The 27,852-nt window shown below is 40.2% G+C and overlaps 1 long non-coding RNA gene and 1 other non-coding gene across 2 annotated transcripts in view; one reads left to right on the top strand and one right to left on the bottom strand.

Annotated features, from left to right (window-relative positions):
• Nucleotides 1-1,013: 1,013 nt before the first annotated feature.
• On the bottom strand, nt 1,014-1,087 carry trnai-aau. The gene has a single exon. It is a non-coding gene; the product is annotated as a tRNA-Ile (tRNA).
• Nucleotides 1,088-22,272: 21,185 nt separating this feature from the next.
• Nucleotides 22,273-27,852, top strand: part of LOC122563438 — an 80,793-nt gene continuing 75,213 nt past the window's right edge. Inside the window, exon 1 of the long non-coding RNA XR_006315605.1 lies at nt 22,273-22,357. This is a non-coding gene — a long non-coding RNA (uncharacterized LOC122563438). The remainder of the gene's footprint in view (nt 22,358-27,852) is intronic.

The raw sequence follows: 27,852 nt of genomic DNA, 5'->3' as shown, positions 1-27,852 counted from the left end.
TAAACTGTGGGATTTATTTTTATAGTGCATTTGGGTTCCTGGTTCCTGCTGGAAATGTGTTGCTGGAAAAGCGCAGCAGGTCAGGCAGCATCTAGGGAACAGGAGAATCGACGTTTCGGGCATAAGCCCTTCTTCAGGTTCCTGGTTCCTGTCCTATTAACATGGGATTTCTGTGGGTCTGAAGTTAATAATTAGCTTGTATACTTTGCCATTAATGAAGTGATTGATTTTTGAAAAGAGATTTTATGGCCTAGCTTTAGAATTGGTGAGTTTTGTGCACAAATGGACTCTGAGTCATAGAATCATAGAGATGTACAGCATGGAAACAGACCCTTCGGTCCAACCCGTCCATGCCGACCAGATATCCCAACCCAATCCAGTACCACCTGCCAGCACCCAGCCCATATCCCTCCAAACCCTTCCTATTCATATATCCATCCAAATGCCTCTTAAATGTTGTAATTGTACCAGCCTCCACCACTGCTAATCATTTCAGAATTTGTTTGCACCTTAACATGATAAATAATAAAATCTCAAGGTTTGTTAGTCTATTCTAGAACTTGATTGATTTTATGGGGAAGGGAAATAACCATAACCAAGAGACTTTTGGTTTCACTTTTAGATTAGATTCCCTACAGTGTGGAAACAGACCCTTCAGCCCACCAAGTCCACATCGGCCCTCCGAACAGCAACCCACTCAGACCCATTCCCTTACCCCTACCCCTACATTTACCCCTGACTAACGCACCTAATGCTATGGGCAATTTAGCATGGCCAATTCACTTGATCTGCACATCTTTGGACTCTGGGAGGAAACCAGAGCACCCGGAGGAAACCCACACAGACACAGGGAGAATGTGCAAACTCAACACAGACAGCTGCCTGAGGCAGAAATTGAATCCAGGTCTCTGGCGTTGTCAAGCAGCAGTGCTAATCACTGTGCCACCCAAGCAATCACCAACTCTGACACAGCACTGCAAACTGCGCTGGCTGGCACATCTCAGCCCTACACTTGGTCAGTGTGGGGATTGAACCCACGACCTAGGTATTATTAGCACCACATTCTAACCAGCTGAGCTAACTGACCAACACCTGTGCTAACTGGCCAAAACTTTTGGCTTTGAATGGAACAGCCTTGTGAAGTCCTTAAGACAGGATGGCAATGTAGAAAAGTGATCATTAGAAGGGAAAGAATAGCAGGGAATTGAATTACTTTTGAGTGAAGAGTCAGTCCCAGACCAGAGTTGTTGGGGTAAAACACCAAAGAGGTAAACCTCAGCACTTTAAAGATCAAGGATATGATAGATCCAGGAAGAAGCTATCAACAGTTCCAGGTTCAACATCAAAGACGCAAATGAATTACACCTACCAAAACATTAGTTATAGGAAGGCTAGAATGGGAATTGTACTAATGGTGGTTTGGGAACTGTACCAGGGGGTGTTTGGGGTATTATAGGAATGTTGTTTTTATTATTTTCAATTTATAAAGGGGCATTTTGAGATTAATGGGAATTGCAGGTTAGGTGGATTAGTCATGGGAAATGCAGAGTTTCAGGGATAGGGTAGGGGGTTGGGTCTGGATAGGATGCTTTTCAGAGGGGTGGTATGGACTCGATAGCCTGAATGGCCCGCTTCCACACTGTAGCAATTCTATGATTCTATATTTCCACTGTGTGTTTGAAAAAAATCTTTGAACATATATTATAAGCAGATTGTTTATATTATTAGATTTTAATTTCATTCTTGTTATTAATGCAAAATGTACAGCATTGCATGTTTATATGCTAGCCAGTGATCACTTTGCTAAAACCAAAACAAATATAAATATGATCTATCAAGCCAGATTTCTGTCTGGGCTTTGACCTGTCCAGTAATAACAATGATGTGGAGGTGCTGGTGTTGGACTGGGATGGACAACATTGAAAAATCATGATACCAGGTTATAGTCCAGCAGGTTTATTTGGAAGCACTAGCTTTCAGAGCACTGCTCCTTCATCAGGTAGCTAGTGGGACAGAATCATAGGACACAGAATTTATAGTAAAAGATTAAAGTGTCATACAACTAATGCAGCATATTAGAGAAACCTGTTAAGTTTTTAATCACAGAATGGTGATGCAGGTTTCGAAATCCCAGAATTTCTTTCAAGTCACTGCCCTGAGGCAACTTAAGGTTTTATCAGTATATTTTAAAAAAAGGTGATATCTCAGCTCAGACAATGCATTAATGGTGTGAGGTTAGAGTCTGTCTGTGTTCCATCCTTGAGTCAGACTGGTTTTATTTCCAAAGTAGGTATTTATAAAATGTCACGTTGCCTAGAGATTGTAGGATGTTTGAACAAAATAGAATGTAGCTGCAAATACAAATATGCAAATACTCATTCACCCTATAGAAGTGTGTGTATGTGGGGGGGGGTATGGGAGAGTGTGACACAGTGTGTCTGTAAGGGGAAGAGAGATTGAGAGAATGTATGTTTGGGGGGATGTAGGGAGAGAATGTGAGTATGTGTGTGTGTGTGTGCCTGAGACAGTGTGTGCATGAATGTGACAGAGAATATGCCGGTGAGAGGATTTGTGTGAGTGTGTTTGTGTGAGACTGTATAGTGTGATGGGGTCACCTGCAGAGTGACATGAACTCAAGACCAAGGTTGAGGCCGTCCTCATGGGCACTGAACAACATCTGACATCATTAACAATAAGCATTTATTTACAAAGATACACATTACAAGTGTGCACCTCCTAAGATACTATCCACAGTTTCAGCACACATGTTTATGAGTAGCTGTAAGCATGAGGAATGGTAAAGACCATTGCTCAGCAGTGAATGCAAAATTTGGAACAAGGTCATAGATATTCAATGAAAGATGAAAGCCACTTTTTCCTAACTTTCATTAAACAAACTGATGTGCGTAAGGAGGATGTGGATTATCTTATTAATCAAATTTGTCTTTAAATATTAATGTTCCATTTTTCTATTGCTTCTATATTTCCCTCATGGTTAGATATATTAAATGTGTTGAATTGAAAAAAGAAAAAATTAGACTTCCTTTCCAAGTTTAAAAGCGGGAGACAGATTTTGCAAAGTCTTATCTCATTCCATGGAATAAACAGACCGCTTCATTAGTCTAGAGACAGGATTTTATAAAGAGTCAAAAATTCTAAAATTTAATAAAATGTTGAAGTATTTTTAGCAACAAGTTCTGCAACTTGGTGTTAGTGAAAACATTTTTGATTACTTGGGAAGTCCATCGGAAAAGTCTATCAAAGGTTTGGTCATGCATGGCCCATGATTTCCATACAGTGGAATAATAGGTAAAGTAGCCATAGTTTTCCGGACCATAGGCTGCTCTCTCATTAAAGAGAGATATATGACTGTTGGGGACTGAGCTGAGCATCAACACACCACCTCAGGTGAGGTTCAGGAGGTAAGCCCTTCGTGGGTAACCTTGTCTCATGTGGGAATTGAACCCACACTGTTAACATTACTCTGTAATACAAAGCAACTAGCCATCCAGCTGAACTAACTAACCCCTGTTGTAATGGATTTTCTATGCCTAACTCTTTGAAATAATCTCCTGATTGGTGAGACCCCTCACATTTTTCGATTCAGTCGGGTTCAAGATTCTCCTGATTGTTTGCTTCATCTTTGATAAAATGGGTCATTTGAGTCTTGGAGAAAAAAAGGGTCTAAACTCTGTTAGCATCTTTTCACTGTTCTTTTCTTTTCCCCATGGATTTTCTGTCAAGTTACAGCAGATGATCAGGAAAATACTTGCAGAAATTCAATCCCACTGTTCTCACTCACCAACAAATATGAATAATACTGCAGTCCTTCCAGAACTTTCCATCTGATTGTTGATTCTTTTCTGCTTTTCTTTTTGTTCTGTCTCTGATATAATTGTTACAGATGAATGAAGATGCAGCTGCTCCAAGCATATAACAAAAGAAAGATTAAACATTTGGCAGATTTTAAGGTCAAAGTTTCACTTGCCACACAGGTGCATGTGGTTTGAATGCTGGCCAATTTTATCTACCCCACAATTAGACATCAGCAAAAAAATAAATGAATCCTGCCCACAGCAGTTATGTTTTTGTTGTTGTTCAGAAGCGTGGATAATGGCTACATATTAGACTAAAAATTACCATTGCTAAATCTTTGCAGACAAAAGCTTAAGGCATTTTTTATGATATGTCTCTGTCCATTTCAGTTTAAACCATTTATTTTAAACAGGTTAATGCCTTCATTAAATAGGATATAAAGGAACATTGTATTAGCATGTTAAGCATCTTTCCACGAATATGACTGAATAATTTCTACCCTGCAGATTTGTCCTTGATCCAATGAAATTGGGCAAGCTGTGACTTAATCCAACAAAACAGATGGAATTCTAAGAAGTTCCAGGAACATCACAGACATTATTGTGTTATCTTTCCGTGCTTTCTCAGCTTTGAAATGCAATTCTGTTATCACAAAACTCGTTCTCAACACAGATTCTGGATGGGATCTTATAGGAGTCAAGGTGATGTGGATTATGGGAGCATTTAGGATGGAATCTAGCGTGAAGTCTAGCAAGGCCCATCTCGATGTTTGAAATATCTCACTTCATCTTTAATGCTTTTACCAAATGGTGTGGCAAGTTTTTCACCAAGTAGCAGTGAGTTGTGTAGTAAGAGAGATAAAAGCAGGTGAAACACCTTACTAATGTTTCAACTCACCTCTTTTTAGTATTCAGCTTTCTGTCTTACCAAACTCAGCTAACAAGCCAGTTGTCAAGAATTCTCAACACAGAAATTACAGCAGGTACCCAGTGACCTCAGTTCGCCAAAGGACCTCCATGTTGGATGGCAGATACCAACATCTCAGGGCAAATTTCATCGTCACCAGCCACACCAGCCAAATACATTGGCATCTGACATGTGTCAGCATTTAATTACCTCCATGGCACGTCTTCAATCCACTTACAGGATGCTTCTGTACTTCAACTGGATTGCACCAACAACTATCATTGTTACGCTGCAGCAAGGACTTTATGCATTCAGGGACAAGCACCCAAATCATGAACTAGGTCAATCTTTGGGTGTCTCTCTGCTCACTACTGTAGCATTCTCTCATTCTGAGCCTATCTGGATGAGCAAAACAACATTACCTAGTGTCGATGGTAGTCATGATTTGGAGATGCCGGTGTTGGACTTGGGTGTACAAAGTTAAAAATGACACAACACCAGGTTATAGTCCAACAAGTCTAATTAGAAGCTATAGCTGATGAAGGAGCAGCGCTCTGAAAGCTAGTGCTTCCAATTAAACCTGTTGGACTATAACCTGGTATTGTGTGATTTTTAATGTTATCTAGCTTTAATGTTACCTAGCCGTTAAATGCTTTGCCCTGTCAGCCAGAGTAGCCTCATATTACATCTGTCACCCCTTGTGAACACAAAGCCAGGCAGATCTCAGCCAAGGCAAGGAGGAATCCTCCACTTCCACGTTCCCAGCATAGCAAGTCAAGGACAGACTGTGAAACTAATCCAACGGCTTGGAGATGGTTAGGCTACCGGAGTCAGGATCCCCTCCTCATTAAGGATAAGACTAGTGTATGTTGGCCAGTGCACACATTGCCTTCACTCTTTATGCCTTACTGTAGGCAATTAGAGTCATAGAGTCTCCAAGTCCTACAGCACAGAGACAGGCCCTTCTGCCCAAACTGGTCCATGCCTACCAAAATGTCCATCACATTAACCCCATTTCCCTACACTTGGTCTATATTCTTCTCAACCGTTCCTATCCATGTATCTGTTTAAATGCCTTTTAAGTGTTGTTAATGTACCAGCCTCAACTACTTCCAATGGCAACTCATTCTATATGTTTTAGATTAGATTACTTTACTGTGTGGAAACAGGCCCTTCGGCCCAACAAGTCCACACCGACCCACCGAAGCGCAACCCACCCATAACCCTACATTTACCCCTTACCTAACACTACGGACAATTTAGCATGGCCAATTCACCTGACCTGCACATCTTTGGACTGTGGGAGGAAACCGGAGCACCCAGAGGAAACCCACGCAGACATGGGGAGAATGCGCATACTCCACACAGTCAGTCACCTGAGGCGGGAATTGAACCCGGGTCTCTGGAGCTGTGAGGCAGCAATGCTAACCACTGTGCCACTGTGCCGCCCACAGCATGTGTCCCGTCCTCTATTTAAAAAAGTTGTCCCTCAAATTCCCTTTTATTCTTTCCCCTCTAACCTTAAATTGATGCCCTCTAGTCCTCGATTCCCCAACTCTGGGAAAAAGACTGAGTGCATTTACCCTATCCGTGCCTCTCATGATCTGATGCAATTCTATAGGATCATCCCTCAGTCTCCTATGCTTTAAAGAAAAAAGTCCTAACTTGTCCAACATCCCCCTATAATTCAGACCCTTAAATCCTGGCAACATCCTTGTGATTTCTTTTCTGCACTCTTTCCAGTTTAATAATATCCTTCCTCTAGCAAGGTGACCAAAAATGAACACAATACTCCAAGTGCAGCCTCAGCAACGTCCTGTATTATTGTGACATAAATTCCCAACTTTTATACTCAGTGTCCTGACTGATGAAGGCCAGTATGCCAAGCCTTCTTCACTGTCCTTTTCACCTGTGACTCCACTTTCAGAGAACCATCCACCTGAACCCCAAGGTGCCTATGTTCATTGCAGTCCTTAAGGTCCTATCATTGACCATGAAACTCCTGTCTTGATTTGACTTTTGAAAATGTAGCTATTACCCTTACCTATATTAAACTTCATTTGCCATTTCTTAGCCCACTTCCTCAACTGATCAAGGTCCTGCTGCAAATTCTGCTAACCTTCCTCACTGTCCACAGTACCACCTATTTTAGTGTCATATGCAAACTTACTAATATTCTTATCCAAATCATTGATATAGATAACAACCAGCAATTGGCCCAGCAATGACCCTTCAGGCACTCCACTAGTCACAGATCTCCAGTCCAACAAGCATCCTTCCACTATTATCCTTTACTTCCTACCATCAAGCCAATTCGTGTATCCAATTTGCCAGCACCCTGTGGATTCCATGTGATCTAACCTTCCAGAGCAGCCTACCATGTGGAACCTTATCAAAGGTCTTACTGAAATCTGTTTTGACTAAGTTTACTGCCCTGCCCTCATCAACCTTCCTGGTCACTTCATCAAATAACTCTAACAAATTTGTGTGGCATGATATCCCACACACAAAGCCACGCTGGCTATTCCTAATCAACCCTGTCTTTCCAAATGCATGTTTATCTTATCTCAGAATCTTCTCAAGTAATGTACCTACCACAGATGTTAGACTTACTGGTCTATAGTTCCCAAGTTTTTCTTTGCTGCCCTTCTTGAATAATGGCACAATATTCTTTACCTTCCAGTCTTCTGGGACCTCACCCATGACTAACCATGATCCAAAAAATATCAGCCAGGGCCTCTGCAATTTCTCCACTAGCCTCTTGCAGTGTTCTTGGATATATCTGTTCAGGACCAGGAGATTTATCCACCTTCATACATTCTAATACATTCAACACCTCCTCCACTGTGATATGGACTGTCCCCAAGATATCACCACTAACTTCCCCAGGTTCCCAAGTCTTCAAGTCTTTCTCAACTGTAAACATAGAGGAGAAATATACGTTGAGGACCTCATCGATCTCCTGCAGTTCTACACCATACATGTCCACTGTGGCCCTTGAGGGGTCTTATTGTCTCTCTAGTTATTCTTTTTCCTTTAATATACTTAAAGAACCTCTTTGGATTCACCCTAGCCCTCTCAACCAAGACTATCTCGAGCCCCCTTTTTGCCCTCCTGATTGTCTTCTTCAGTAAATTCCTGTATCCTCTACTTATTTCCAGGGATTGCCTTGATCCCAACTGCCTATACAAGAGTCATGCTTCTTTCTTTTTTTCTGGTCAAAGCCTCAATATCTTTTGTCATCCAGGGTTCCCCATTCCTGCCAACCTTGCCCTTCACTCTGACAGGATCATATAAACGTTGTACTCCAGCTATCTCACTTTTAAAAGTCTCTCACTTGCTGGAGATCCATTTGCCTGCAAACAAACTACTCTAATCAACCCCGAAAGCTCCTGACTAATTCCATCAACATTCGCCTTGCCCCAATTTAGAACTTGAACCTGTGGACCAGTTTTGTACTTCTCCATAACTATTTTAAAATTAATAGAATTATGGTCACTGGTCCCAGAGTGCTCCCCCACTGTTATCTCTGTTACCTGTCCTACCCTATTTCATGGGTTTCCTCCAAGTGCTCTGGTTTCCTCCCACACTCCAAAAATGTGCAGATTAGGTGTATTAGTCATGCTACCTTGCCAAAGTGTTCAGGGATGTGTAGGTTAGGTTTATCAGTTTGAATTAAATGTAGAATATTAATGCAGGGGGATAGATCTGTGTGAGTTACTCTTCGGAGAGTCAGTATGGACTTGCTGGGCCAAATGGCCTGTTTCCACACTGTAGGGATTCTAAGTTCATTTCCCAGGAGTAGGTCGAGTTATGCTCCTTCCCAAGTAGGACCTTCTATGTACTGCTTGAGGAAATTTTCCTGAATGCACTTAACAAATTCCACCCCATCTAAGCCCTTAGTGCTCAGGCAGCCCCAGTCTATGTTAGGAAAATTAAAATCCCCTGCTATGACGACCCTATTGCTCCTGCAAATCTGCCCAAACTACCTGCATATTTGTTCCTCTCTATTTGGGGGCCTATAGTACAACCCCAATAACGTCACCATCCCCTTCTTATTTCTTAGCTCCAACCACAAAGCCTCATTGGGATCCTTCAGTTACTTCATCTCTGACTACTGCTGTGATACTTGCCTTAATCAAAAATGAAACTCCCCTTCCCCTCTTTCCACCACCCTTGACCCATCTAAAGCACTTGGACCCTAGTACGTTAAGCTGCAAGTCTCCCTGGAATGAGAAAAAGGGAGATGAAGCTGTGTGGCACAGCCTTTAATTTTGGTGCAGTTTTGGAGATGTTCAAGGCAATTGAATAGGCAGTGCAGAGGGCATCCAGAGTTAGTGATGGCAGGGATTGGGATGGGTGACAGCAAGTGAGGGAAGACGTTGCAGGCAATAGTGACTATGTTAAAGCATGGGCCTTGGTGGAGAGTGGGTGCAGTGACAGAGATAGAATGAATGTGGGGGAGCGGAGAGAAGGTGGTGGCACTTACATGGTGGAGCAGTGGAGGGCATTGACCAAATCCAACAGTGTTGGCTTCTCCTCCAGAAAGCTAAGACTATTCTAATCTGGGTGACAACCTTGGATCAGGTTGGTATGGTCCAGTATTGTAGTCTGGTCCTAGGGGTTGAATAGGTCTTGCTTGAGTACTATCTCATCCAGCAGGTCCTCCCCGGTCCTTGTCCAAAAAGTGGAGTGACAATTTCCCCCTGTCTTACATGTCTGGAGCAAAGGACTGATCTGGGTGAGAAGGAAATCCTACGTCTGCACAACTCCGACCAGTGAGACCTCTGGGTCCATATCTACAAAGCAAGGTGCCAAGATTCCAAGTATGGCACAGGCGGAAGCGATACTGGCCAATTGCAAGATATCCCCATTCCAGGAATGGCAAATGTTAGGGTAGTGTTAGAATCAGATGTGAAGTGTGCCATTGGAGCAGGATAGTTCATTATTGAGGCAAACTTTCTGAGGCTCGGCGTAAAATCTCATTGGGCCTTAGCCAGACTCCTTTATCTGAAAAAAAATAATATTGAGTGTTTGATTATTTGGAGGTTAGAACTCTGCCTTTTTTTTACTGCAGACTAGTTATAGTACTCTTGCTTCTAAGTCAGAAGATTGTAGATTCGAGATTCACTCTTCGCATGAAAATCAGGGACTCAGTGCAGAGTCAGAGATATTAGCTTTAAGGTGAGATATCAAACTAAGGCTCTCAGGCAACTGCAATGGATTCCCTGCACAGTGTGATGAACAGAAGAGTTATCTCCTATGCTCTGACTGTTATATATCCAGCATTACCAAAGAAAAATAAATGACTTTATCTGATGATTATCAAATTGTGGGACTTTGCTGTGTACAAATCAGCTGCTGCATTTCCCACATTACAATGTTATTCTCCATCAAAGATTACTTCATTGACTGTAGAATCGTTTGAAATATCCTGTGACTGTGATAGGAGCTAAATAAATGCAAGGTTTTATTTTGTTGATTGCTATCCTTGTGCCCTGTTTGCATGAAGCTGGTCATTCTCGTATTTACTCCCAAGCAGAAGTACGATTAATGCAAAGCCACATGCTGGGGAAAATATCTTGTTAGAACTCATTTTTCCCTATGCAAGGCTGAATTCCCAGTTACAATCTGTTCTATGTGCATTTTGAAATAACTTTTTCTTTTGTGGAACACATCTAACATTTTCCTGCAACTGGACTATTTTTAGCGAAGGGATTTGTAGCAGCACAGTACTCGCATTAAACTTCACTTTAATCTGCGGTGCTGGAAATGAGCTGCTTTCAATTGAGATTTGAGTAGGTGTGTATTTTGATTGTTCTAAAATTGGTCAGCCTTTTTTTTAACAGGAATACAATGAGCGACAGAATGGTCCTCAGACCATTATGTGACAGCTTTGTTTCCAAGTGAGTACTTTTGCACATGGCAATGTGTCCTGCAATCAAGGGAGATTTAAAATTCATTTTCACAACCTGTTATGTCTTTGGTGTAATTCCCTGGAGTCATTGGCTTTGTTCAGCGATGATCCAATTTAATAAATGAGTCTGGGGCTTTCAGTCTGATCCAAATAGCTCCAAAATGCAACCCATGGTAACGGCAATTCATTAAAGACCGAACCCTCCTGTGAATACTAACTATTAATCTGAATTACAACCATATTAAATTTCTTATTTTAAAATATTGATTTCAAGCATGAACAACTCAGTTTAATTGCCAAACATTATATTAAAGCCATTAATGTGCGATTTCCTCATTTTATTAGACTAGGACATAATGACAGTGATGTAAGTAGCATCAAAAAAGCAAGGAGGAACTTGTCTGCATGTAGCAGCCACCAATGGCCTGAGCTCATCCCAAACACTTTCCAGTCAATAGACCATTGTTTTGATGTATAGTCACTGTTTGGACATCAGAGACCTAGCAAACAATTTATGCACAGTGAAGTCCCACAACTACAATGTGATAATTTTTTCTTAAAGAAAATTAAATGTTGGCTATGAATTTTCTGATCACTTATACTTAGGGGGCTGGCACTGGTGTGGGGTGAGAGGAGCAAGACCAGCGAAGTCATTAAACTGAATCTACAAAGGAAAGGATATACAAAGGAACCTCAATTATCCGAATGCGATTATCTAAAATTTGGGTTATCCGAACAAGATCGCAAGGTCCCGATGCCTGGCTAAACTGTGTTATCTGGCATTCAATTATCCAAACATTTAATTATTCGAACAAAATACTCACTGCCCATGTCATCTGGATAATCGAGGTTCCGCTTTATATGCCTTTGTTTCACTTTCAAAAACTGGTTTGTAACCTATTAACTCAGATCATTGGATTGTGATGTTGGTTCAAGAAATAATATTGGTCAAAATGTCAGGGAGAACCACTTTACACTTCTTCACGTTGTGCAGTGGGACTTTTTGCGTCCACCTCAAATGGATCTTGGTTTAACTTCTCATCGAAAAGGTGGCACTTCCAATAGTGTAACACCAGCATCAACTGAAATGTTGTTCTCATGTCCCTGAAGTGAGTGTTGAACCATCAACCTCTAACTCAGAGAGCTAGAGCTTCTTCTGCTTTTGTCAGTTCAAGAATCAGTGTTATATAAAGATGAGATTCTACGTCTTGATATTTGGCAGGTTGGTAACTTTTAACAATATAACCAGATTTCCCAGTTAAAAATCACACAACACCAGGTTATAATCCAACAGGTTTATTTGGAAGTACTAGCTTTCAGAGCACCGCTCCTTCATCAGGTAACTAGTGGGGCAGGATCATAAGACACAAAATTTATCGTGAAAGATTACAGTGTCATGCAATTAAAACAGTATATTGAACAAATCTAGATTGCTGTAAACCAAAAGCATTATGAATCACAAACCCATTCAAATCGACCTGAAACACAGAGCAAGCTAGGCTTGTTTTAATTGCATGACACTATGATCTTTTGCCATCAATTCTGTCTCATGGTCCTGCCCCACTAGTTACCTGATGAAAGAGCAGTGTGTGAAAGCTAGTACTTCCAAATAAATCTGTTGGACTATAACCTGGTGTTGTGTGACTTTTTTTTTACTTTGTCCATCCCAGTCCAACAGCAGCACCTCCACATCACAGATTTCCCAAGATATTGTTAGACAACAGTTGAAAAACAAAAAGTGTCCTAAAGCAGGCGATGCACAATCCATACCAGCTCCACATAGCCCTGAAATCCTTGATATTTCAAAAATCTCTCAGCTTCTCTTTAATTACTTTCACTGATTTCACTTTCAAAGCTCTTTGGGCTGGAAAATTCTAGCCCCTTGCAACAAAGCCCAAAATTTTATTTCCTGTCTTAATTACTTTCAACAAATGGACTTCTTGATAGTAATGGCACACAATAAATTAGTACAAAGTAAGGTGGAGGTGCAGGTTCAGGGCAGGTTCCTCAGATTGGTATCAACCTAATTTTTATTATTTGTTATTATTTTTGTTATTTTTAGTCAATGGGAGTGCACGTCATTGGTGTCACATTATCGCACTGATCTCAGAAAGGTATCATACCATCATGATAACTAAATAGATAAAGATACTGAAGACATTATTGCTAAGTTTGCATTTGACACAAAGATAGGCAGATACCCAGGCAGTGTTGAGGAATCAGAGAGGCCACAGAAAGACTTGGACAGACCAGGAGAGTGGGCAAAGTCATGGTAAATGGAACACAGTAAGGGAAAGTGGGTGCATATACATTTTGGTAGGATGAAAAGAGGCATAGAATGTTTTCTAAATGGGGAAAGTTCAAAGGGATTTATGACTCCCAGTTCAGGATTCTCTTAAGATTAACATGCAAGTTCATTTGGCATTTAGGAAGGCCAATGTAATGTTGACATTCATTTCAAGAGGGCTAGAATACAAGAGCAGCGATGTACACTTGAGGGTGGATAAGGATCTGGTGAGACTGTGTTTGGAATATTGTGATCAGTTTTGGGCTCTTTATCTAAGGAAAGATGTGCTGGCTTTGAGGACCCAGAGGAGGTTTACAAGAATGATCCCAAGGATGAAGGGCTTGTCATATGATGAGTCATTGAGAGGTGAGTCCATACGTGATGGAGTTCAGAAGGATATGAGGGGATCTCATTGAAACTGACAGAACACTGGGAGGCCTGGATGGAGTGGACATGCTGAAGATGTTACCATTAGTGGGACAGACCAGGAGCTCAGGACAAAGACTCAGAATGAAGGGACAAACCTTTAGACTTGATTTGAGAAATAATTTCTTCAGCCAGGAGGTAGTGAATCTGTGGAACTCATTGTTGAGGTCTAGTCAGAGTGTTTTTAAGCCAGAGATAGATAGGTTCTTGATTAGCAAGGGGATCAAAGGTTATGGGGATAAGGTAAGAGAATGGGATTGAGAAACATGTTAACTATGATCTAATGGCAGAACAGACTTGATCACTGACTGGCCTAACTGTGTTCCTGTATCTTTTGGTTTTATAACATCACAATATGTGATGCTCTAATGTAAATGGCCTCCAGCTTAATCTCTGTTCATTCAAACTGCAGGCAGTCAGTTACTCAACTATTTAAGTTTTATATAATAGTAATCTAAGTAAGAATAAAAGGTAAAGTTACCATTGACCAGCTCTTTCACTAGAAACAGACGTCACCAGAGAAGGTTTAACCTGAGAGTCACCACACCTCAGCTAAGGGGAATGTTAAGAAGGAGATACCTTTGTGGCAACCTCAGTTAGTGTGGGAATTGAATCCAGACTGTCGGTTAGTTTGAACTGCAAGCTTGCCGTCAAGCCTTCTAAGCTAACTAACCCTATGACTCGAAGTCCCAGACTTTATATAAGTTTGACATTTCGTGTCAGCATACAGTTAGTTTCTCATAAATTTCCAGATATCTGACTTGACAGAACCAGATCTCTGTGGTATATGTTACGTCGGCTAAAGTATAGAAAACCATAATCATATCAGATGGCTTGGCTGGTATTTATTGCCCTCCCTAGCTGCCCTGGAGAAAGTGCCCTGGAGTGGCCTTTTTGAACTATGACAGTCCTTTGTGGGGGGCGGGAGGGGGGGCGGGGGGTGGTGTGGGGGATGGGAGAGCCAGAGTGATATTAGGAAGAGAATTGGCAACAGTGAATAAGTGACGCTAAAGTTCCAAGGCAGGATAATGTGTTGCTGGGAAGGAATTTGCATGTTCAACTTGAAGACTTAGCATTTCAGGCTCCTTTTATAAAATTGATTTGTAACTGATTGCAGCAAGCATCACACATGGTATGGTCAGTTTCATCAGTCATGAAACAACTACAAAAATCATCAAATATTCCATTCAACATTGAGAGCTACTGCACTGGGGCATCATCGGTCTCTGTAAGATCAAGATTTCAAAATTCGATTGAAGTAGATTGGAATAGTTCACAGATAAAAGAATGTCTGACAAGTGGGAGGCTTTCAAGAGTGTGATGACGAGACATCAGAGGCATTATATTCCAGTTGTAGTGAACGGTAAGGCTGGTAAGATTAAGGAACGATGAATGAATAAAGATACTGAAGTTCTAGTGAAGAATAAAAGAGAATCTTATTTTAGACATAGACAAATAGGTTCAATTGAATCTTGATATGGATCAGGCTAGATCCCTTCAAAACATTTTAAGAAAGTAGCCCAGACGCTAACTTTTTCAGTTGTTTCAGGCAGATGTAAGGTGGATATTCCAGGAGGGATGCAGCTGGTCAAACCACTCAGGTTTAAAAAAAGATCATTTATTTACAACTACCGAAGGAAACACAAACATAAGTGAACAGAATATAGAATAACTTAATCTATCTGAAAACCCAAACAACTCTATCGCAACTTAATGACGCTGTTCCAATTTCCTGCAACACCCTCATAAACACATACCTTGGCAAAAAAGGTAAATTCAAATCCAGGGTCTTACAGGAGACAGGTTAGAGAGAGAAAGGATCAACCAGTGATCATTTTCTCAAGCATGAAACCTCTTTTCACTGTAGCTGTTTTTCTGTCCCTAGCAATTTCTAACCACTAAAACTAAACCAAAATAGAAAAATCCCTGAACTGGGAGAACTGGCCGCTCCCCTTTCATTGTGCAACTGTTTTAATAAAAATCTAAAGGCGTCTCTGGATCGTTAACTTAGACAGTCTTTGCTAGCCATGTTGGCACTCTGCCTTTTACAACCTCTTATGAGAAAAATCAAGAACAACATAACCTTGTTAAAGGAGCAGCATTGTCACAATCTCTCAATCTATAGAAAGAGTGTAGGGGTGTTCTTAAGAAAGAAATCAGGAAGGAAAAGAAAGGATATGAGATGGCAATGGCAGATAATGTTAAGGATAATGTTAAGGATATATTAAGAGCAATAGGGTAACTAGAGGATGAGTGGGATCCCTTAAAAATGAAGGAGGTCATCTTTGTGTTGAAACCCAGGAGATGGGATCGATACTAACTGAATATCTTGTGTCTGTCTTTCCTGTGGAGAAGAGTCTAGAGAACACAGAGAAGTAGATTTTGATGTTTTAAAAAACAGCTCACATTACAAAAGAGGAACTTCAGGTGGTCTTAGAGAATATAAAGGTGGATAGACCTCCAGGACCTGATATAATGTATTCCAGAAAGTTGTGGGAAGTAACAGAGGAAATTACCAGACCCCTTGCAGAAATATTTTCATCATCTACTGCATTTTGGAAAGTCAAATCAAGGTAGGAGTTTCATCGGGCCTTAGTGAGTGTAGTGGAACAGAGGGACCTTGGAATCTGGTAGACAGGGCAGTGAAGAAGGCTTTTGGCACACTGTTCATCATCAGTCAGGGCACTGAGTATAGAAGTTGGGAAGTTATGTGGCAGTTATACAGGACGTCAGTGAGGCCGCACTTGGAGTATTGTGTTCAGTTTTGGTCACCTTGCTATAGGAAGGATGTTATTAAACTGGAAAGAGTGCAGAAGAAATTTATAAAGATGTTGTTATTACTCAAGTCTCTGAATTATCAGGAGAGGTTGGACAAGCTAGGACTCTTTTATTTAGCGCTTAGGAGACTGACGGGGGATCTTATAGAAATGTATAAGATCATGAAGGGTATGGACACGGTGAATGCACTCATTCTTTTTCCCAGGGTTATGGTATTGAGGGCTAGAGGGCATCACTTTAAGATGAGAGGAGAAAGAGTAAAAGGGAATCTGAGGGGCAACTCTTTTACATAGAGGGTCGTACGCATATGGAATGAGCTGCCAGCAGAAGTGGTTGACAGATTTAAGAGACAATTGGACAAATACATGGATAGGAAAGCTTTAGAAGGATATGGGCCAAGTGCAGGGAAATGGGGTTAGCGTGAATGGACATTTTGGTTAACATGGGCCAGTTTGGGCCAAACAGCCTGTGTCCGTGTTGTTGGATTCTCTATCTGTAACTCTGGGTGAGGTGTCTGATGACTGGAGGACAGCTAATGTTGTATCTTTGATTTTGAAAGTTTGTAAGGAGAAACCGAGGAACTATAGATCTGTGAGCCTGACCTCAGTTGTGAGTAGGTTGTTGAAAATGATTGTAAAAGATAGGATTTATGAATATGTAGAGAGGCAAAAGTTGACTTGGGATAGTCAGCATGATTTTATGTCAGGAAAATCGTGCCTCACAAAACTTGATCAAGTTTTTTGAGGAAGTTACAAAAAAGAATAATAGATGCTGTTTACTTAGACTTTACTAAAGCCTTCAATAAGATTCTGCATTGGAGACTAATTAGTAAAGGAGTGTCACATGGGATTCAGGGTGACCTTGCCAGTTGGATACAAAATTGGCCTAACAACAGGAGAGTGGTGGTGGAGGGTTGCTTTTCGGACTGAGGTCTGCGACCAGTGATCTTCCACAAGGATTGGTCTGGGTCCTGTTTTGTTTGTCATTTATTTCAATGATGAATGAGAATATAGAAGGCATGACAAATACATTTGCAGATGACACCAAAATTGGTGACAGAGTAAACAGTGAAGAAGTTTTTCTCAGATTACAAAGAGATCTTGATCAAAGGGGTCAATGGGCTGAAAAATAGTAGATGGATTTCAATCTAGATAAATGTGAGATATTGTATTTTGGTCAATCAAACAAGTGTAAGGCTTATAAAATGAAATGTAGGGCCTTGGGTAGTGTTGTAGAACAGAGGGACCTAAGGGTGCAGATACACAATTCTTTGAAGTTTGTGTCACATATCGACAGGATGGTTAAAAAGGTGTCTGATACACTTGCCTGCCATGGCTTAGTCCTTTGAGTATAGGAGTTGGGAAGTCCTGTTGAGGTTGTAAAGCACATTGGTGAGGCCTCTTCTGTTCCTCTTCTGGTCACCCAGTTATAAGAAGGATATTATTCAGCTGGAGAGGGTTCAAAAGAGATTTATTGGGATGTTGCCAAGTATGGAAGGTTTGAGTTATAAAGAAAGTCTGGATAGGCTTGGACCTGTTTTTCACTGGAGCTTAGAAGGTTGAGAGGTGATCTTATCGAAGTTTACGTGTAAATGGGTGTAGATGGAGTTAATGGCAGTTGTATTTTCGCCAGGATGAGGGATTTTAAGACTGGGGGAACATTTTCTAAGAAGAGAGGAGAGAGATTTAAAAAATGACGAAGAGCAAATTTTTTTACAGAGGGTGATTCACATGTGGAATGAACTTTCAGAAGAAGCGATGGATGTGGATACAATTACAACATTTAAAAGACATTTAGATAAGTACGTGAATAGGAAAGGTTTGAAGAGCTATGGGCCAGGAGCAGACAGGTGGGTCTAGTTTAGTTTGGGATTATTTTCTGCATGGACTTGTTTGATCGAGGGATCAGTTTCAAAACTATATGACTCTGATTAATAAGGTACATCTTTTAGGTGGTTTGAGAGTAATAGAATTATGGTTGTTATGGTTGTTGAGTTGTGGAAACTCAACATATCCTAAGTCAATCATTGAATGTCATAAAGATTAGGGGACAAGGAAGTTATAATTACAAGGTTAACTTGCTCACAGCTCATTGGATCACAAGTTTTTTTTATCAACCAATTAACTGTTTCAATGGTTAAGTGCGCAATCCTATAGTGTAGCCTTTGAATTATCCAGATTGGAAGAAACTTATTCTGTTTGTCTTTGTTCTACTTGGGTCTGAGCTTGGAATATTTAAAAGGGCAACGAAAGTTATGGTCACCTTCTTTATAAAAAAGAAGTTAGAATTTGCAAACACTTTTGTCCAGCCAGCTGAAGGTTGCATGAATTGTAACGCCTCATTTTGTTGTCACTGCACAATCACTATTCAAATTATTATTTTTATTAGGAGCTGGAATTTTGCTTATGTTTATTGTGCATATACAAGCATTATCTAGTGAAATTATATTAACTGGCAAAATCCAAGATTTCCTTTTGAAATTCAAAGGTACAGCATCTATCTTTTGAGTAACGCTTCAGGGTTGAGAAATGTTGCCTTGTGATTTTGCAACTTAATTATTTTATACGTCTTCTTGAGACTAACCCACTCTGACAGTGATAATTTATTCCAGGTACTATAAAAATGACCCAGACTGGCATGCAGTTATTTTCTTTCTCCTTCTGCCTTGCCCTTTCTGTTGGAATTTAACACATAGGCAATTGTTGGCACAAATCAAGTGTCAGCGCTCTATAGCACATCACCCTGTTAATTCAAAATGGTTGGAAATTTTCCACATTTGCTTGACTAGGTTTTCTGGACAATATTTGATACTCCATTCATTTCTATTCATTTATCATCATTCAGCATAGCACTAATAGCATCTTGCCTCTTGCAACCCATTCAGATCCATTCCCAGTTTCAATGTTCTGTCCATGATTATCATGTTATGTCCCTGCAATAGTGATAAAGTAGACCACGTATTCTCAGGGTAAAATTGAAATAAATATTCTTCAATGTTGTATTTAATTTAAAATCAACACTTCCATTATGATATAACACTAATATAGTGAAAATATATATCTAGCCAGTCTCAATAAAGCAACACGTAGACCTTACATTTCCATATTGTTTAAGAGTAGCATGGTCGCTCAGTGATTAGCATTGCTGCTTTTCAGTGCCAGTGACCACGGTTCGATTACAGCCTTGGGTGACTGTCTGCATGGAGTTTGCACATTCTCCATACACCGACATAGGTGTGCTCTGGTTTCCTCCCACAGTCCATGGATGTGCAGGTTATGTGAATTGGCAATACTAAATTGCCCATAATGTTCAAGGATGTGCAGGATAGATGGATTAGCCATGGGAAATGTAGGGTAAGGGGTTAGGTCTAGGTGGGATGCTCTTCAGGTGTGGACTTGATGGACTGAATGGCCTGCTTCCCCACTGTAGGGAGTTTATGCATATGAGTCCTCTAATTACAAATGAATGTCTCAGGTTACTTGTATTACTGTAGCTGTTACAGTGCCTTGACTGGTATCAGGAAGATCCTCATCATTTCAACTCATGTAATTACTGTCTGCATTTTGTAGCAGATGTAGGTCCTTTTGGAGATTTTTTTTAAAAGGCACTTAAAAAGTTTGAATTTTCTAGATTACTAGAGATAGCTAGGGATTTGTTAGATAACTCAAAACAGCTTATTATAATGGCTCAGTTGGTAACTCTTGCATTTTGAAATGAAAAGCCTGTGGATTGATTATTCAGGCCTGGATTAAAGCGCATAATCTGGAGTGACACAGTAAAATTGATATCCTTGAGATGAGAAATTCATGAATGGTTCAAGTGAATAACTAGAATTCCCGTGGGATTATTTGGAAGATCTCATGAGTGTTCTGCTGGTGTTCTGGGATACACTCTGCTCTTAGCCAAAATTAGATTAACCATTTGTTCTCCTTGATTGTTGTATGTGGAATTTGCTGTGCTTAAATTGGGTGATGTGTCACTTCTATAACAAGCATTGCATTTCAAAAAAATAATTTTATGTAGGCAAGGTCTTTAACAGTGGTCTGAAAGATTTGATAAAATGTAATATGTAGTCAACAATAAAGCCATCATTACAGACCTTGAAGCAAGTGGTGCTGAGAGATCTAGTGATCTCTAGTGATTAACAAAAATGTTAACACTGTTGATGTGCTGTCAGACTATTTCAGGGGGATTCTCAATCTTGAACTGCAGTTGTGTTCTCAAAATGTCTAATCAGCCAATCAGAAAGAAAACAACAAACAAAGGGGTAAGAAGCATGAGTAATTAATGCACTTTAAACAGATTTTACTGATAGTAAATTAAAATTAGGGCAGTTATACGGTAAGCTGAAATATCATGAACAAACATTAAGAAAGATGTATTGTTATTATTATTAACATCTAGCGGGCGGGATTGGTCCTTGTTAAATGTTTCAGACAGCACCTCCCTGTCCTCTTGGTGCAAGATTACATTGCCTTGCTTCCCAGTGTCTGAGATATACCTGACGGGATATCCAGGGGCCCTGACAACATCGCTCTGGTCTACTGTGACATGCAGTGTCAGCCAATGGTCTGCAGTGTTCTGCTTAGACTAGGCACACACAATGTTATCTCCAGGGCTAGCTTCTGCATGGCAGTTACCAGCACCATCTCCAGGGAAACAATGGTGTGCTCTCTTACCTGCAATATGGTTATGAATGGATGCCTTCATTTTCCACTCATGTCTGCTCAAGGCTTCAAGTAATTCTGCCATAAATCTCCACTCTATGTCTTTCTAACTCCAGCAGGTTGAATGTGTCCCTTGTCGGTCCGTGACTTGATGAGATGGATCCAAGGATTTTGAAGGAAGTGAGGGTAGAAATTGCGAAAGCATTGTTTGTAATATTTCAGTCTTCCCTGGATTACAAATTTGCCATCAGTATGGACTTGTTCAAAAATAGCTTGTAAGACTAATTCCAGCAAATACAAGGCAGCTAATTTAGTGTCAATAGTTAAAGAAACAAGACTGAGAGAGCGTAGATTTAAACTCGTGTGCAAACAAAGCAAGGGTGATGTGAGGAAAAGCATTTTCGCACAGCGAGCAGTTGCAATATGGAGTGCACTGACTGAAAATGTTGTGAAGGAGGCATGTTTAAATGAGGTATTCAAGAGAGCATTGAATCTTTTTTTGAGTAGAAATGGTGTGCATGGATATGGGAAAAATGCATGAGTTTGGCACGAGATAATAGAGCTATTCGATGCAAGATAGGCCAAATGGCCTCCTTCTGTCCGTAATAAGTCTGTGATTCCTTGAATCAATTCCAATGAGACTTAAAATTGGTGACCTTCACACATTGGGGTTGATGTTGACCTGATGGAAGCGGAAAGTATACAACCTGCAGTAGCTATTATTCAGAGGTACAGTTCGACAAGTCAGATTCTTGGGTACAACAAAGGAACAGTGTACAGCAAGGCTTATACTTACTAAAACATTGAAATTCAGACTTGCCACCATGTCATCAAGAAACTACGGGGATTTTAATGATATGCAGTACACAATTTGTTATATGGAAGCTTGCCTCAGCATTTTCAAACTTCTGGATATAGTAATACTCAACCAGTTTTATTTAAATGTTTCATTTTGATTGCCTTTGACGTGTTCACTAAATGTATTCCTACAGCCTCATCATTAAACTGTCTTTTAATTTTTCACAACAGTATTCGGTTTTTGTTTAAGTAGTAATTGAATAATTCACAGTTTGCTTATCAAACTTTCCCATATCTTCTACCAGCTGTCACCTGCCTGAGATTGTTAAGGGAACATTACTGCAAACATGTCAAATTGGCTGTTATTGTTATATTACCTTGAATAAAATTAGCAATTTGTCAATTTGAAATAAAAAAAACTTTTTATTCAACTTTTAGCAAAACAGGTTGCTGGAAGAAACAAAGCTTATCAAGACAGGATGGAAAGAAATTTAAATATGAGAAAAGGAAGGGGTTAACAAATGTGGCTCTTATTAAACAGTTGAATTAACTGAATTCAATTAGTCAAGTGATTATGATGGATCAGCTTGTGATAGACAATAATTGCTGGTGTTTTCAGTGTCCTCACAACCAATAGGAAAGGGACAGAGTCTATGTGAAGAGGTTATTGTTGATGTCCAGATTTTGTTTAAATTTGTGATGACAACACTGTGCTTAGAGTTGGAAACTTGGCTGGCCATGATAGATCATACCTCAGTAACAGTGAGTGAACAATTAATTACAGAGACTCATGTATCTAAAGAGTTTGAAGGCTGTTGTTTGCCTAATTGTAACACTGGCTACATCGCTGTATGTTGCATTCTGTGAGCTTGGGGCAGCTGCCACCAAGCAACAGTGGGGAAAGACCACTGTCTGAGGTCTTTCTGCTGAGGGTAAATGGGAGTGTGCTCAGTTATCAGACCCTCCTGTGCCTCAAATATATGTAAATATTAGTTTGGTGTGAGAGAGGTCTGTGTTTTATTTGAATAGTCAAATTTCAACACTTGTATGTTTGCTTGATGTACAGCTGTGCAGAACCAAACTGCTTTTGTGTCAATATATATGTGCAAAGAGGTTTTTTTGTGAATAAAGTATATTTTTGAAATTTAAAACTGTGAAAAGTCCTTTAATTGTAATTGAGAACTGTGTCTCCTGTTGATCAGAGTGTCTTTTGATTTGACTTCTTATATAAAGCATGAAAAGACCTTCAGCAGGAACATACAATTGTAGTAACAAAACCCTTGTGCTTATATTTCTAATGTGTCCCTCCACTATTAGTTCTTTCTTTAGTGATGCATTCATTGTATCTCCTAAAGACATAGAAAATAGTATGACTGGAATAATTCTGAGTGGTTCCACTTGCAGAGATTCCTTCAGTCTTTTTATTGACAGAATTGTCTTACACAGCGGAGATCCAAATTATGTTTAATTGTATATTTACTGGCTTGAACATAATGTTCCAAAATCTCCACTCAATTAACATATAAGATTCACAAGGGCAATGAAGTATATTCTCTCTGCTGTGTTGTGAGTTTGTTTGGGTCATAATATTAGAAAACGTTCAATGTTCAATCCCTAGGAGGATTGTGGAAATGGCTTTTTTTATGATAGTGCAAATTCTGTAACAATACCATTATTGCTTCATTTTTATCATAAGTAATTCCCCTACCTTCTTTGGTCTCCCAAAAAGTTCAAATTATATCCAATTGGAAGTTCTATTCATCTATAATTTATCTCCTTGGAGACATATTTATGATGTAAGTGTCTGGAAACCTCCTGTCAATCTGTTGAAAATTCCCTGCTGCTGTTCATCTCATTGACGTATATCAGTGCAATTATAATGCCAGTCTGTCACCAAAAGTAATTCTGCAGCCAAGAGAAATGTAAGCGCATCCTTCAACGATCCCTCTTTAATTCATCGAGTAGCAATGACTGGGAAGTTGCACACTGTAAATTGACAAATGGTGAGTATAAATCATTGGTGTGATTTTTAAGAAAACTGACAATCTTAGCAAATGTTTGCAGCAAATCGTTTGTGGCACTTTGAGAAAACAGTCTGCTCCATTAAAGAATTTGCAGAGGTCTCTTTTTGCACATAGGAGCCATAGAACCAAACACTGCTTCAAACACATTTAACTATGTTCAAATATTGAGTACATTTTAAAAGTACTTCAATGGCTATAAAGTGTTTTGGGATCTGAGATCGTACCAGGTGTCATATAAATGCCTTCGGTCTTTATAAAATGACATTATTTTATTTTCAAAGCTGGCTGCTTAGAATTTAAGTGCACTTGAAGCACTCTTTCCCAATGCCTGTTTTCTGGAATGGACTTGCATAGAAATATAGAAGATAGCAGCAGGAGGAAGCCATTCAGCCCTTCAAACCTGCTCTGCCATTCATCACGATCATGGCTGATCATCCAACTCAATAGCCTAATTCTGTTTGCTTCCCATAACCTTTGATCCCATTTGCCCCAAGTGCTATAGCTATCCACATCTTGAATGCATTCAATGTTTTGGCATCAACTACTTAGAGTCATAGAGATGTACACCATCTGCTGTGGTAATGAATTTCACAGGCTGACTACTCTTTGGGTGAAGAAATGTCTCCTCATCTCCATCCTAAATGGTCCAGCCCAAATCCTTAGACTTGGTCCCTGGTTCTGGACACACCCACCATCAGGACCATCTTCCCTGCGTCTACCCTGTGTAATCCTGTTGGAATTTTATAAGTCTCTATCTGACTCCCCCCTCATTCACCTGAACTCCAGGTAAAAACAATCCTAACCTAATCAATCTCTCCTCGTATGTCAGTCCCGCCATCCCTGGAATCAGCCTGGCAAACCTTCGCTGCACTCCCTCGAGGGCAAGAGCATCCTTCCTCAGAAAAGGAGACCAAAACTACACACCATATTCTAAGTGTGGCCTCACCAAGGCCCTGTATAACTGCAACAACACATTGCTGTTCTTGTATTTGAACTTGTCATTGAAAACCAAAGGGTGCTGGATTAAATGCCCGTGCCCATTGATGGAGCACCAGACAAAAACTGAACTGTGGACTTTCTTGGGCTTAATGAGTTGTGGCATAAACAGTTAATAGGTGTTATGTTAATAGCTAAAGTCCATTATCAGTGATATCTGATCACATGGAACTAGAACCTGAGGGAAGCAGGATTTATTGAAGTCCTGCTGAGCCATGTCTCTGTAAATTACATGAGTAGTTATTAAATGCTCATTAGTGCAAGGACTGTATCTTTTTACTTTTACCTTATTTTTTGATTGTGGACTGAAATGGGGAAAAAGCCTGTAATAAAACCAAGGACTGTGGAAGGAATTGCTACACTTTTAAAACACAAGTTACTGAAACGCATTGAAACACAGAAACCGGAAGAGGAGGAGGCCATTCGGCCCTTTAAACCTGCTCTACCATTCGACGTGATCATGGCTGTTCCTTTACCTCACCATCATGTCCCCCTTTTCTTTATAACCCTTAATGTCTTTAAAATCTAAAAAAAATCTATTTCTTGTATATGTTCAGGGATGTGGTTTCCACAGCCTTCTGTGGGAATGAATTCTGTAGGTTCACTATTCTCTGCGTGAAGAAATGTTTCCTCACCTCAGTCCAAAATGATCTATACCATATCCTGAGACTGTTTCCCTGGTTCTAGACTCCTCAACCAGGGAAAACGTCCTCCCTGCACTGAGTCTGAGAATTGGTTCCAGTTACTGATACCAGATGTTGAATGGTATCTGGGACCTCATGGGCAGATCAGTCTGAAAGAAGGAGGTTAAAGTTTCAGCTGGGTATTTGAACTGTATTTTCCAAGAGAGGGAGTTTGGATATTGATGCTACAGTATCAGCTCCCGGCCTCACCTCCCATAATCAGCTATTGGAAGTTCAGAGAATAAAAACTAATTTACAAGTATCACTGACTTCCTCTGAGTGAACAGAAAACATGGCCCTGATTGACGTCTTCAGAAATGTAACCAAAAATAATCATCTGTGCCTGTCGAATAATACATAGTGAAAAATCACTTAAATAATCTGGCCAATTTTGTCATTTTCTTTTATTTATCCCTTAATTATGTTTATTTGTCTGTCACCTTTTGTATGAATGAGGCTGAGGTTATTGGGTTTAAATTTAAACTTCAGTTAGATTACTTTGTTGTTTAAATTTGCTGTGCTAAAGTTACTGTGTGTTGTTAATAAATTGCTCTGTCTTCTGATGTTACAAACCAGTGTCAAGAATTGATTATTCAGAGGCTGGCATTTGATTACTCAAAATAAAATCTGATTAGGAACCATTGGCTGCCAGTTTTGAGAGTCTTTTAAAGGTTTTAATTTTACTGTGTTTGCAAGTGCAAAGTTAGAAAGGCTGATTTAATTCAACTGTCTGTCTCTGTCTCATAACAGTAAAAAAAAATGTTCATCTTGGTGCAGTTCTGGCTTACTCCAACACTTTTATGTTGGGTTCACATTGAACAGATGGTATCAACGAGCATACCCCTTTGAGTTGACCTGAACATTATGCTGTGTAACATATAAGAGATCAGCAAGTTAACAGAGGGAGAGCAACCTTTTTTGCATGTTTATTTCCATGTTTTTACCATGAAATTCTATCTCCTTACAATTGTTTCTTTATGTCTATTCTACAATCATTTTGTTCGATGGTAACAAAAAGATTAGATTACCTACAGTGTGGAAACAGGCCCTTCGGCTCAACAAGTACACACCAACCCTCCGAAGAGCAACCCACCCAGACCCACTCCCCTACACTTACTCCTTCACCTAACACTACAGGCAATTTAGCATGGCCAATTCACCTAACCTGCACATTTTGGACTGTGGGAGGAAACCGGAGCACACCCGCGCAGACACGGGGAGAATGTGCAAACTCCACACAGACTTGGGTCTCTGGCACTGTGAAGCAGCAGTGCTAACCACTGTGCCACCATGCCACCCAAGGCATATGTGGTGTCATGATTAGATTCCCTACAGTGTGGAAACAGGCCCTTTGGCCCAACAAGTCCACACCGACCCTCCGAAGAGTAACCCACCGAGACCCATTTCCCTCTGACTAATGCACCTGACACTCTGGGCAATTTAACGTGGCCAATTCACCTGACCTGCACATCTTTGGACTGTGGGAGGAAACCAGAGCACCAGGAGGAAACCCACACAGACACAGGGAAAATGTGCAAACACCACACAGACAGTCACCTGAAGATGGAATTGAACCTGGGATCCTGGTGCTGTGAGACAGCAGTGCTAACCACTGAGCCACCGTGCCACTAAAGATTTTTAATATTGTCTACGTAGATGATAGAATGTTGCTTTAACCATGCTATGTACTGATTGTTTGTTAGCTGCAATAGGGATAATGCAAGGTTGGTATTGTTCAGAATATACCTAAATGATTTGTCATTTGTCCATGCTTAATAAAGGTCAATGCTTCATTGTGTACTTATCTCATTATTGCAAACAAATACTATTAGTTTTTTTTAATTTGTCCAGGTTAATTCACTTCTCTGTCTGCCTATATTGGAATAAGACAACTGTTTTAATGTTTGAGGCTCACCACTTCATTAAAGCAGAACTAGAACTAAAAGTTTGAAAGGAGCAACAAAAATACTTCTCCATCTACCCTATTTGTTTTCTAAAGTTGATTTACTCCATTTTAAACCCCTTACCTAACATAAATGGTTCAGAGAGGAGAAGTTAATATCACAATCCATCCATTTAAAACAACTACCTTCTATTAGACCATAAGACCATAAGACATAGGAGTGGAAGTAAGGCCATTCGGCCCATCAAGTCCACTCCGCCATTCAATCATGGCTGATGCGCATTTCAGCTCCACTTACCAGCGTTCTCCCCGTAGCCCTTAATTCCTCGAGACAACAAGAATCTATCAATCTCGGCCTTGAAGACATTTAGCGTCCCGGCTTCCACTGCACTCCGTGGCAATGAATTCCACAGGCCCACCACTCTCTGGCTGAAGAAATGCCTCCGCATGTCTGTTCTGAAATGACCCCCTCTAATTCTAAGGCTGTGTCCACGGGTCCTAGTCTCCTCGTTTAACTGAAACAATTTCCTAGCAACCACCTTTTCCAAGCCATGTATTATTTTGTACGTCTCTATTAAGTCTCCCCTTAATCTTCTAAACTCCAACGAATACAATCCCAGTATCCTCAGCCGTTCCACATATGTTAGACCT

Source organism: Chiloscyllium plagiosum, chromosome 27 (genome assembly GCF_004010195.1).
Source record: "Chiloscyllium plagiosum isolate BGI_BamShark_2017 chromosome 27, ASM401019v2, whole genome shotgun sequence".
Taxonomy (NCBI): domain Eukaryota; kingdom Metazoa; phylum Chordata; class Chondrichthyes; order Orectolobiformes; family Hemiscylliidae; genus Chiloscyllium; species Chiloscyllium plagiosum.
This window is presented reverse-complemented; position numbering and strand designations above follow the sequence as displayed.